The sequence below is a fragment of the Aulonocara stuartgranti genome (assembly GCF_965226115.1).
Source record: "Aulonocara stuartgranti genome assembly, chromosome: 19".
Classification (NCBI taxonomy): Eukaryota; Metazoa; Chordata; class Actinopteri; order Cichliformes; family Cichlidae; genus Aulonocara; species Aulonocara stuartgranti.
In genome coordinates this window covers 31,323,961-31,336,529 of record NC_138955.1, presented here as the reverse complement: position 1 = coordinate 31,336,529, position 12,569 = coordinate 31,323,961, and positions in this window count along the sequence as shown.

Sequence of the window (12,569 nt, the reverse complement as noted above, 5' to 3'; positions counted from 1 at the left end):
CATGTGCCCGGGGCTGTTGATGGTTTGTTTGGTTGCAACGATGGGCGTAGCTGCGGGAAGCTTATTGTTTTTTGTTGATGAGTGAGTATAGGGGTGGGATTTAATACGTTTTCTTCGTTCCACTCCTTTTCAGGAAATTTTTGTTTTTTTGTTTGGTGCACTTTGTGTCTAATATATGTATTTTTGTTGTGCCTGAAATGAACAAATAAATAATAATAATAATAATAATAATGTCATTATGAAGGCAGATAAAAGAATGGTCTCTTACGATGTTACACCTCTCTTCACTTGTGTCCCAGTTTTTGAAACAGTGGCAATAGTTCAATAATAATAATAAAAAATAACTTTATTTATAAGGTGCTTTCAAACAAAGTGCTATACAGCTATTTGAAACCAAAAAGATAAATAAATCAAAGCAATACATAGTAATACAAGTAAAAAACACAATACAAGTTAAAAACAATAAGAATTTGAAAACTAAAAGGCATAGAATTAAGACATGTAGGATAGGGTGAACAAATAGGTCTTCAACTTAGTTTTAAAGACCACCACAGAGCATGCCTGCCTAATATCTTGAGGGAGGTTGTTCCACAAAAATGGGGCACGAAAAGAAAACTGATAAGGTTTCCGAAAGAGACTCAGGCGCAGGCCAGGGTATTCCTTTAAGTGAAGAACAGTGAGTTTATTTACAGTGAACACAATCACCAAGTGGCTATATACAACGTGCAGGGGGGAAACGGGTCCGGGTCGCCAGGGTCCGTGGGAAACAGGGTTAGGGGAAAAGGTGCTAAACACTTTCTGTACAAAAGCTCCTCCTCCTCCTCCTCAGTCACTCCTCTCAGAATCCGGTTCTAAAACCGATCTAAACACAAAAGGTCAGGTTAGCGGGATAATAACAAAGGGCTTTCAAGATTCAGGTTGGCAGATACACAAGCTTGACTGACGCTGATAGCTCAACAATCCAGCGAAGAGTAGCGCAGACTCGCCATCTTAAATAGTGCAATAATCAGCTGGGATCAGCGGCCGGTGCGGTGATGAAAGCAGGTGTGTGGGCCAGCAGCGGGAGCCCACAATGAGCGTCACCCGGGGAGAGAGAGAGAGAGAGAGCGAGAGGGGGAGAGAGGAAAAAACCACAAACACATTGCCTAATAGAGGGTCGGCCAGCGAGGCACAGGGACCATGACAAAAACGCACGCTCTCCGATAGTGTTTTTTCTGGCTCTAGGAACTTTTAGAAGGCCAGAGTCCTGAGATCAGAGAGCATGTGTTCGAACACAAAGGTGCAAAAGGTCAGACAGGTATGAAATTGCCAATCTATTTAATGCCTTGGTGAGCAGCAGGACCTGAAAAGTCTGCTTGAACCTGACAAGGTAGCCAATGAAGAGATTTCAGTACAGGGGTAATGTGCTCAAATTTCCCAGTTTTCATTAAAATGCAAGCAGCTGCATTTTGCACCATCTGTAAACCTCTAAAACTTTTCTTTGGTAGCCGAGAAAGAAGAGCATTACAATAATCAATACGTGAAGACACAAATGCATGGACAAGAACCTCTGGAGTGTCACTTGACAAAACTGATTTTGGCTATTTTGTAAGAGTGGGATTGCTCTTGGAACTCTGTCTTCATTCCACATATTTCACATACAGTGGGGCAAAAAAGTATTTAGTCAGCCACCGATTGTGCAAGTTCCCCCACCTAAAATGATGACAGAGGTCAGTAATTTGCACCAGAGGTACACTTCAACTGTGAGAGACAGAATGTGAAAACAAAATCCATGAATTCACATGGTAGGATTTGTAAAGAATTTATTCGTAAATCAGGGTGGAAAATAAGTATTTGGTCACCTCAAACAAGGAAAATCTCTGGCTCTCACAGACCTGTAACGTCTTCTGTAAGAAGTTTTTCAATCCCCCACTCGTTACCTGTATGAATGGCACCTGTTTGAACTCATCATCTGTATAAAAGACACCTGTCCACAGCCTCAAACAGTCAGACTCCAAACTCCGCCATGGCCAAGACCAAAGAGCTTTCGAAGGACACCAGGAAAAGTATTGCAGACCTGCACCAGACTGGGAAGAGTGAATCTACAATAGGCAAGCAGCTTGGTGTGAAAAAATCAACTGTGGGAGCAATCATCAGAAAATGGAAGACATACAAGACCACTGATAATCTCCCTCGATCTGGGGCTCCACGCAAGATCTCATCCCGTGGGGTCAAAATGATCATGAGAACGGTGAGCAAAGATCCCAGAACCACACGGGGGGACCTGGTGAATGACCTGCAGAGAGCTGGGACCAAAGTAACAAAGGTCACCATCAGTAACACACTACAACGGCAGGGAATCAAATCCCGCAGTGCCAGACGTGTTCCGCTGCTGAAGCCAGTGCATGTCCAGGCCCGTCTGAAGTTTGCCAGAGAGCACATGGATGATACAGCAGAGGATTGGGAGAATGTCATGTGGTCAGATGAAACCAAAGTAGAACTTTTTGGTATAAACTCAACTCGTGGTGTTTGGAGGAAGAAGAATACTGAGTTGCATCCCAAGAACACCATACCTACTGTGAAGCATGGGGGTGGAAACATCATGCTATGGGGCTGTTTTTCTGCCAAGGGGACAGGACGACTGATCCGTGTTAAGGACAGAATGAATGGGGCCATGTATCGTGAGATCTTGAGCCGAAACCTCCTTCCATCAGTGAGAACTTTGAAGATGAAACGAGGCTGGGTCTTCCAACATGACAATGATCCAAAACACACCGCCCGGACAACAAAGGAGTGGCTCCGTAAGAAGCATTTGAAAGTCCTGGAGTGGCCTAGCCAGTCTCCAGACCTCAACCCCATAGAAAATCTGTGGCGGGAGTTGAAAGTCCGTGTTGCTCGGCGACAGCCCCAAAACATCACTGCTCTCGAGAAGATCTGCATGGAGGAATGGGCCAAAATACCAGCTACTGTGTGTGCAAACCTGGTAAAGACCTATAGTAAACGTTTGACCTCTGTTATTGCCAACAAAGGTTATGTTACAAAGTATTGAGTTGTATTTTTGTTATTGACCAAATACTTATTTGCCACCCTGATTTACGAATAAATTCTTTACAAATCCTACCATGTGGATTCATGGATTTTTTTTTTTCGCATTCCGTCTCTCACAGTTGAAGTGTACCTCTGGTGCAAATTACTGACCTCTGTCATCATTTTAGGTGGGGGAACTTGCACAATCGGTGGCTGACTAAATACTTTTTTGCCCCACTGTACAATTTTACCCCAGGGATCCAGTCCCGGCACAAACAGACTAATATAGTGTGCGCTGTTAAGTGCCAAGATTGCCATGACTTAGACAACGCTGTAGATGAAGCTGTAGACAGTGTATTACTTAAAAGAGCCACTCAGCAGTGCCATCTGTACCAGCAGATATTACATTTTCTGCTATGACTAATATCTTCAGCTTGGAGTTGAAGCAGCAAGAAAACCAGCTTCACCACAGATGGGACAAATGGGTGATCCACTCCCAGCGATCCTGAGCCCCCTACAGCCATTAAAAGTATCCCATGCTGGACAAGTCTAAAATTAAGCAAAAACACTTGCAAATACAAGTAGTGGGGCTCAAAGCTTTCCACCACTCTGCCACTGGTTGTGTGGTTTACACTGCATTGTTTATTCATAACTTTAAGAAATTGAAGTTCACCCTGTTTAGCTTCAGGTCGTGATACTCCTCAGGAACAACAGAGAGATCAATGACCTCTGCCGTCGGCTCAGTAGTGGTGGCCGGCGGAAAAGCCAAGGCAGAACGTAAACAGTGCAAAAAGCAGTGGCTACCCCAACTCTCCACACGGCAGGCTGCCCAGTTAATGTGCGGGTTATGGTGCTTGAACCAAAGGAAACCGAGAAGGGGCGACTCAGCAGAGGAAAAAACAATAAAACTGGAGATGCTCACGGTGATTTCCAGAAATGATAAGGGACATGGGTTCAGTCTGGAGAGTGACCGAAGGAAGCAACTGCCCATTGAGGGCAACGTCCAATGGCCGCAATTGAATGCCGAGAAAGTGCACAGTTGACAGTGGGGGTACTCTGCAGTTTGCCTACCGGGCAATGATGGTGGATGATGCAGTGAATATGGGACTGCATTACATCCTGCAACACCTCGACCACCCGGGAACTTATGCCAGGGTCCTGTTTGTGGACTTTAGTTCGGCTTTTAACACCATTGTGCCTGAACTTCTCTCCTCCAAATTCTCCCAGCTCAGCGTGTCACCAGCTACCTGTCAGTGGATCACCAGCTTCCTGACAGACAGGAAGCAGCAAGTGAGGCTGGGGGAGATCACCTCTGAAACTCTGTCCCTCAGTATTGGTGCCCCTCAAGTTTGTGTCCTCTCACCACTACTGTTCTCCCTCTACACTAACGACTGCACCTCCAAGAACTCGGCTGCTAAACTCCTAAAGTTTGCAGATGACACCACTGTCATTGGCCTCATTCAGGATGGTGATGAGTCTGCATACCGGCAGGAAGTTGAGCGGCTGGTACTCTGGTGCAGTCAGCACAATCTTGAGCTGAACACTCTTAAAACTGTAGAGATGACAGTGGACTTCAGGAGACATCCCTCAACTCTGCTCCCCCACCATATCAGACAGCCCTGTGTCAACTGTGAAGATCTTCAAGTTCCTGGGTACCACCATCTCCCAGGACCTGAAGTGGGAGACCAACATCAACTCCATCCTCAAAAAGACCCAGCAGAGGATGTACTTCCTGAGACAACTGGGGAAGTACAGTCTTCCACAGGAGCTGCTGATCCAGTTCTACACTGCAGTCATTGAGTCTGTCCTGTGCTCCTCCATCACAGTCTGGTATGGAGCAGCCACTAAACAGGACAGGAGCAGACTGCAGCGGACTGTACGGGCAGCAGAAAGGATCATCAGCGCCCCCCTGCCCTCCATCCAGGATCTGTACCTCTCAAGAACCAGGAAACGGGCAGGGAAAATCATCACAGACCCCTCACACCCTGCACACAGACTTTTTGATCTGCTGCCCTCTGGCAGACGGTACAGAAGCCTGCAGACCAGGACCACCCGACACAGGAACAGTTTCTTTCCCCTCGCCATCTCCCTTCTTAACAGTTGACCTGTCACACTGCTCCCACTGCCAGACTGCAGCTGCACCTTATGTACATTCTGTAGTATTCATTCCACCTCATTCGTTTCTGTATTTTATGTATATAAGTTTAGATTCGTTATTTATAGTTGGTTTACACAGCTTTGTGTATGTATGTGTAATGTATATATAGACACGTGTGTGTGTGTGTGTGTGTGTGTGTGTGTGTGTGTGTGTGTGTGTGTGTGTGTGTGTGTGTGTGATTTACATTGCTGTGCTTGAGAGCCACCATCTACCGGAACCAAATTCCTTGTATGTGTCTGCACATATACTTGGCCAATAAACATGATTCTGATTCTGATCAGCTGATCATTGATCAGTTTCAGCAGGAGAGGGAGGGGGAAGAATGAGAGAAGAAGAGACAGCTGCAGCGTAAAGACAGAATAACTCCAGCTTTGTGTCTTTTTCCATTCTAGCTGAAGTACGGGACAAACTGTGTTCCTACTCAGCTCAACACGAAAAATATGAAATATTTTCTCTGAATACAGGACAATTGGCAACTCTACTAACTAACCTTATGAATAAAATACAGTTCACTATCAGTAACATCATAGCACCCACCCAGCAGTATAGAAACTCTGTCATGCTAGCTAGTAGCAGTACGAGTTATTGTAACTGACGGTAAAAAGTCAGCACAGCACTAGAGCCTCAAAAACCTTCGGTTCATCGCAAGTCGCAAGCTCATCCTTCATGTGTTCGTTTAAACCATTAATAAATGCCCAGCGCAGCGCATTCTCAGCCCAACCCGTCTCAGCGGCTTTAACGCGAAGGTTGATAGAGAATTCGGCCATCGACTGGCTGCCCTGATGTAGCTGCCGCATGACTTCGTCAGTGTGCAGAGGATGATGGCAGGAGAGAGAGAGGGAGAGAGAGAGGGAGAGAGAGAAAGACAATAACAAAACATAATCACCGCCGATCATCTTCAGGCTGGCCTGCGGGGAGGTGAAAGTACCCCCAAAGTACCCTGGAAGAAGGGCACAGAGGACTGGAGAGACAGGGTTTGATTTGTGAACATGAAACACATTATGGATCCACATGTTGCACAGCAGCTTAATCCGACAGACACTAGATTGACTAGAGTTTCCACAATGAAGTTAAGGGTGAGTTTCTTAGATTTGGCTCGGACAGTTAAGCTAAACTGAAGGGTCAAGGGTCAAGATGGCGCCTGTGTTTGGCTGTGCCGCTGCCTTTGTCCGTGTGTTTGTTTATTTTATATGCTATGCAAGTGTTTTTGTTAGTTTTTTCTGGTGTCACCTCCCTTTGGATATATGATCGTCATGCGTTGCTCACAATCAAATGGATAGCTTTCAGAGTCAACGAAACAAGGCTGTTTTCCTACCGCCGTTAGAGCGCGACGCTGCACCCGGTTTACCTCCACTCTTGCCGGTTAGCTCATTTTTGCTTCAGAGGCCTCGTCGGAGAAAGCGGGGGAAGCAAGCCGGCCTTCACGTCCTACTCCGTCGTCTTCGGAAAGAGATGGACCTTCGGAGGCTCTATTCCTGGGTTGCTACCAGTGAGATTCGCCTGAGACTTGTCGGATCTGGATTAATCCCCCCTGCTACAAGTCTTTTGAGATGCTTATGATAAAAATTGGAAGAGAACAGCCCATATACGGCATTTTAATTTATCGTCCACCTGGGTCTGCTGCAGCTTTTCTGTCAGACCTACAAGAATCTTTAACTCCCACTATTAAAATGGGCATGTTTTCAAGGTTCAAGGTTCAAGGTTCTTTATTATTTGTCACATGCATAGTTATACAAGTATAACACACAGTGAAATGTAGCCTGACACGCTCCTCGACATGTGCAAAAATTGGGGGGGGGGGGGGGGGGGGGTGTAGAGGAAGAACATTATATATATATATATACACACATATAGTATATACACTGGGTGAATGTGCAGTAGTAGCAGCAAGCAGGTGAATTCTGTACATTCATATGAATAGATATCTGACTATTTTACAGGATAGACAATATAAACATATTTAAAGTTAAAGGAATTGAAATGTACATTGTGCCTTGGTTTAGAGTGTCTGGAAGAGTCCTGTCTCAGTCAATTATAGATGATGTGAGAGGGCGGGTGTGTGTGTTTAGGGCACGGATGGCTTGGGGATAGAAGCTCCTCTTGAGTCTCTTTGTCCTTGCCCGGAAGATGCGGAACCTTCTACCAGATTGCAGAAGTTGGAACAGTTTGTTGCCAGGATGGGACGGGTCCTTCAGTATCTGCGCTGCTCTAGTCATTGTTGGAGATTTCAACATTCATGTGGATGACTCAACAAACAGTAACACTAAGGGGTTCCTGAGCATTATGGACTCTTTCAACTTTGTTCAGCATGTAGCAGGGCCTACTCATACGGCTGGGCACACTCTGGACTTGGTCTTCACCTATGGTGTTTCCCTTGACCACTTGAATTTAAATGAAGTTGTTTTTAGCGACCATAAGTCAGTCTCTTTTACTGTATCTGTTAATTCAAAGTACCATCCTCAAGGTTCTACTAGGCGCAGGCGCTTTATTGACGATTCTATAATTTCTGAGTTTTCCTCTCTTTTTAATTTTAAAAGTTCTTCTAATGAGGTTGAGCTTTCAACTAATTATTTTAATGAACACTGTCTTGCCATTCTAAATCAGGTTGCTCCTTTCAAAACCAGTTATTGCTCTGTTAGTTCCCGCACACCATGGTTAAATAATCAGACTCGTGGTCTTCGACGCTCCTATCGAAAAGCAGAGCGTCTGTGGAAGTCCACTGGTCTGACTGTCCATCGTGAGCACTTTAAAGAACTACTTTACCTATATAATGAGTCAGTCAAAGAGGCCAGATCCTCTTACTTCAATAATCTTATAAATCGTCATAAAAATTATTCAAGAATTCTATTTGATACCATCAACAGTATTGTTTCTCCTCGAACCCAGCATGCTCTGTTGCTTTCTGATGAAGATTTTAATACTTTCCTTAATTACTTTGTAAATAAGGTGATGGACTTGAGATCCAAAATTTCCTCAAGTGCTACCCCTTATGAAGATACCCCTTGCTGTCTTGGATCATTTACCTCCTTTTCTCCAATCACACTAAATGACTTAATTATAGTTTTAGGTAAAATTAAATCCTCATCATGCTCTGTAGATATATTACCTCCCTCTGTCCTGTCCGGGTCTATCACCAGCATTGGTCCCACATTACTATCCATCATTAATAGTTCACTGAGGCAAGGCTGTGCTCCATCTTATTGTAAACAGGATGAGGTAACGCCTGATCCTACCTCCACTAGTAATTACCGATCTATTTCAAAATGGCCATTTTTAAGTAAATTACTTGAAAAAAATGTTGAAAATCAGTTCAGGTCTCTATTATGTAAATTACACATTCTTGACCCTTTTCAGTCTGGCTTTCAAAAGCAGCACTCTACAGAGACCGCTCTCTTAAAAGTCTATAATGATCTATTAATGGCATCTGATGCAGGAATTGTTCTGTGATCATTTTGCTTGATCTTAGCGCTGCCTTTGACACCATCGACCACAAACTCCTACTTAACAGGCTCAAGGTTTTGGCTGGTGTATCTGGCTCTGCCCTACACTGGTTTTCTTCCTATTTATCAGACAGGACCTTTTCTGTTAGGACTGACAGGTACACCTCTGACATTGCTGCCCTGACCTGTGGGGTCCCACAGGGTTCAGTTTTAGGTCTATTATTATTTTCTTTTTATATGCTTCTTTAGCTGGTATCATTCAAACTTTTAGCGACCTGTCTTATCATTTTTATGCTGATGATATTCAGCCACCGATTGTGCAAGTTCCCCAACTTAAAATGATGACAGAGGTCAGTAATTTGCACCAGAGGTACACTTCAACTGTGAGAGACAGAATGTGAAAGAAAAATCCATGAATCCACATGGTAGGATTTGTAAAGAATTTATTCGTAAATTAGGGTGGAAAATAAGTATTTGGTCAATAACAAAAATACAACTCAATACTTTGTAACATAACCTTTGTTGGCAATAACAGAGGTCAAACGTTTACTATAGGTCTTTACCAGGTTTGCACACACAGTAGCTGGTATTTTGGCCCATTCCTCCATGCAGATCTTCTCGAGAGCAGTGATGTTTTGGGGCTGTCGCCGAGCAACACGGACTTTCAATTCCCGCCACAGATTTTCTATGGGGTTGAGGTCTGGAGACTGGCTAGGCCACTCCAGGACTTTCAAATGCTTCTTACGGAGCCACTCCTTTGTTGCCCGGGCGGTGTGTTTTGGATCATTGTCATGTTGGAAGACCCAGCCTCGTTTCATCTTCAAAGTTCTCACTGATGGAAGGAGGTTTTGGCTCAAAATCTCACGATACATGGCCCCATTCATTCTGTCCTTAACACGGATCAGTCGTCCTGTCCCCTTGGCAGAAAAACAGCCCCATAGCATGATGTTTCCACCCCCATGCTTCACAGTAGGTATGGTGTTCTTGGGATGCAACTCAGTATTCTTCTTCCTCCAAACACGACGAGTTGAGTTTATACCAAAAAGTTCTACTTTGGTTTCATCTGACCACATGACATTCTCCCAATCCTCTGCTGTATCATCCATGTGCTCTCTGGCAAACTTCAGACGGGCCTGGACATGCACTGGCTTCAGCAGCGGAACACGTCTGGCACTGCGGGATTTGATTCCCTGCCGTTGTAGTGTGTTACTGATGGTGACCTTTGTTACTTTGGTCCCAGCTCTCTGCAGGTCATTCACCAGGTCCCCCCGTGTGGTTCTGGGATCTTTGCTCACCGTTCTCATGATCATTTTGACCCCACGGGATGAGATCTTGCGTGGAGCCCCAGATCGAGGGAGATTATCAGTGGTCTTGTATGTCTTCCATTTTCTGATGATTGCTCCCACAGTTGATTTTTTCACACCAAGCTGCTTGCCTATTGTAGATTCACTCTTCCCAGTCTGGTGCAGGTCTACAATACTTTTCCTGGTGTCCTTCGAAAGCTCTTTGGTCTTGGCCATGGCGGAGTTTGGAGTCTGACTGTTTGAGGCTGTGGACAGGTGTCTTTTATACAGATGATGAGTTCAAACAGGTGCCATTCATACAGGTAACGAGTGGGGGACAGAAAAGCTTCTTACAGAAGACGTTACAGGTCTGTGAGAGCCAGAGATTTCCCTTGTTTGAGGTGACCAAATACTTATTTTCCACCCTAATTTACGAATAAATTCTTTACAAATCCTACCATGTGAATTCATGGATTTTTTTTTCACATTCTGTCTCTCACAGTTGAAGTGTACCTCTGGTGCAAATTACTGACCTCTGTCATCATTTTAAGTGGGGGAACTTGCACAATCGGTGGCTGACTAAATACTTTTTTGCCCCACTGTATGTCCTTTAAGCCTCATCAGCTGGATAGGCTGTCCACCCTAGTCCAGTGCTTAACCCAGATTTCTGATTGGCTTTCAAGCAACTACCTCGTTCTAAATGGTAACAATGATCATAGCTCCTCCTGAGCTACATTCTAAAATTAGTAAGGTTCTTGCCTCTTTCTGTCCATCTGTCAAGTCAAATATTCGAAATCTTGGAGTAATATTTGACTCTTCTCTGGGCCTTGACTCTCATGTAAAATCTTTGTCTCGTTCTTGTTTCTATCATTTAAGAAACATCTCTAAACTGCGACATATGGTTTCTTCAGCTGAACTGGAAAAACTCATTCATGCATTTGTGTCATCACGCTTAGATTACTGTAATTCCCTGTTTACTAGCTTGGATAAATCATCTCTCTCTCGCCTCCAGGCAATACAAAACGCAGCAGCCAGACTACTAACTCGTACTACCAAGAGTGTTCACATTACTCCCATCTTATATTCTTTATATTGGCAACCTTTCTAAGATGAATTGCGGTCACAGTAAAAGCCCTCACTGGCCATCCAACGGCGATGCTGTTCCTCTGGAATTGACCGAGAGCTTCCCAGCTGCACGGGCTGCTCACTGCTCCCATAATCCTCCATTTCTCAATCACTTCCACCTCAAGCTGCACCCCCACTGGTGGTTGTTTCTCCGTGGACCTGAGGCTCATGGGAGGTGTAGTTCCATGTCCCGCGGTGCACTCGTAAACAGTCATCCACCTTGATACATGGTGATATAAAACCACCCAAAGAAGCAGGCACATCTCTTGTAACCTGCTCATACATATGTTATTCAAAAGAGTGCTTCCCAATGCTTCCTGTCCCCAACCGGTCTCCTCAGCCAGAATCCAGATATTGACGGAATAATCCGCCATGCTCCATTTTCCTTGTTTTAAATTCAATAACCGGTGGACGGCAGTGGTGGCACCAGAACCTTTGTTAAACATGTAACGGAGGGAAGGTGATTCTATTTCCACAGTGTTTTTTCTAAAGGAAGGAAACCTTCCTCCAAACGGACAGAGCAGTGGAGCCGCCAAGGGAAAGCACACGCTTAAAAAACTGTATAATTAAAATATAATTTATTATATTTAAATAGTTAAAAATGTAAAACGAATTAAAACAACCCTGGCCAAGGGGTAACACAATAAAAATCAATAAAACACAACATTAAAAGTCCAGTGGCATCCGCCACGGTATAAAAGTCACAAAGAGCTAAGAAATCCAGCGAAGTGGTGTAAAAGGGAAACCCAGCGGAGTCCTCGCCTTCCTCCCCGCATTCCGCGTCCCGGTACGCTGAAGAAAGGGAGGGAGCGGCAGTCACTATTCTTTTCAGTGAGTTGCTTCACTAACAGTTTTCAGTTTCAGTAATAAACTTTGTGTTTTTTAATCTGACCCTCCTGGCTTTGGGCTCGTGTATGTTACCTCCCTGGGTCGTAACAGAGTCAGAGTTGCCAGTTCGTGGTTTACATCCTGCAGCATTTGCTCATGCTGCTCCAGCAGGACTTCCTGAGTGGTGAGTGTCCGTTAAACTGGATCAGAGTCAATTTTGTCAGGATCGTTCTGTCACGATAAAAAGGGGACCCAAGCACAATGCTTAGAAATAGAACAAAAAAATGAATTCAATTATTAGAAGCCGCCCATGCTACTCACAACGGCTTGACAAAGCTAAAACTAAAATTAAATAATACAAGAAAACACAATTTGGATGCAAAGGCTATGTTTGGTGTTATGATTCAGTGTTATCAGTACTTGTTTATTATGTATATATACATAAAATATACACATATGTATATATATATATATATATATATATATATATATATATGTGTGTGTGTATATTTTATGTATATATATATATATATATATATATATATATATATATATATATATATATGTGTGTATATTTTATATATATATATATATATATATATATATATATATATATATATATATATATATATATATATATATATGCATGTATGTATGTGTGTATCACTGTGATGGCATTTATATGGTTTTACATACAGACAACAGGCTCTTCTGCCGTGGTCTCATTTT